This window comes from Octodon degus, unplaced genomic scaffold, assembly GCF_000260255.1.
Source record: "Octodon degus isolate 3935 unplaced genomic scaffold, OctDeg1.0 scaffold00132, whole genome shotgun sequence".
Lineage (NCBI taxonomy): Eukaryota > Metazoa > Chordata > Mammalia > Rodentia > Octodontidae > Octodon > Octodon degus.
Window position 1 is genome coordinate 2,279,976 of NW_004524708.1, and position 1,106 is coordinate 2,281,081.

At 28.7% G+C, this 1,106-nt stretch overlaps 1 protein-coding gene across 1 annotated transcript in view; it reads left to right on the plus strand.

Moving 5' to 3' along the window:
* The window catches only part of Nrg3 (neuregulin 3), a gene marked incomplete at its 5' end in the record, with an annotated part of 1,166,638 nt that overhangs the window by 536,805 nt on the left and 628,727 nt on the right, over window positions 1-1,106 (plus strand). The gene's annotated exons all lie outside the window — the stretch shown is intronic.

Sequence of the window (1,106 nt, forward strand, 5' to 3'; positions counted from 1 at the left end):
CTAGTTGATGTTTTCAAAATATTACATTGAATCTGTACATAAATTTGAGGAGTATTAACATCAATACAATAGCAAGTCTTCTGATTTATTAATATGTAAATGTCAGTCCAATTATTTAGCTTTTATGTTTATTTTTATTAATTTTATTGAGAAACAAATAGCAATGAGACAATTTCAAAACTGATTAATAGGACAGTTTCAATAATAAATACATTGCATATTGTTGTCTTCCTAGTGGTTATTCATAGTACAAGATGCAGTCATGATATTCTGTCCAAACACTATTAGTACAACTCTTTCTTTTTCAGCAACATTTTGTTACACAGTGGGAAACATGTGTTTGTGAAATTCACTTCTAAGTACTTCCTATCTGAAGGTAATTTTTATGAAGTTACAGTATACTCTTCATATCTATGGACCCTGCTTTGGTGGGTTCAACCAACTGCAGATTTAAAATATGTGGAAAAATTGGTATGCTATGAAATGTCTTCATTCCATAATTATTTCATAAACAATGCAGTATAGATTTATACATTTCCTTGTTGTACATATTATGAATAATCTAGAGGTGATTTAAATTATACAGATATGCATAGGTTATATGAAAAGATACCATTTATAAAAACAATTGAGCATTTTTAAATTTTTTGGCATCTGTGGGAATTCTTGAATTTTCTAGGAATTCTGAGAGGTAATTTTATTTTCTTAAGCATTTCCACCTCTCTGCTTACATTACCCATCTGTTTTTGAAAGTTGCTTATTATTTTAAGAATTTTGTTAGAGATTTTAGCATGATCACACCTACTTTTTTTTTTTTTACAGTACCTTCAAATTTTCTGCCATTTGTCATTCTGATTCTGGTGCTAACTTTGTTTTGTTAAGCTGTTTTCATTTGTTTTTACCTTTTATTGTGCCTTGTAATCCTGTTTGAAAGCTACAGCTAACTAAGAAAATTTTTCTTTTATATAAGTTTTCATGTTCATCTGTCAGAAGTTGGGCTGTGTTTATTTGTTGTAGTTATTGTGTCAGAGAATAAAACTCTCAATGTCCTACTTTGATCTTTTATCTTTGGCCTCTACCCTCTTTTATTTTATTTTTTTAAGTTT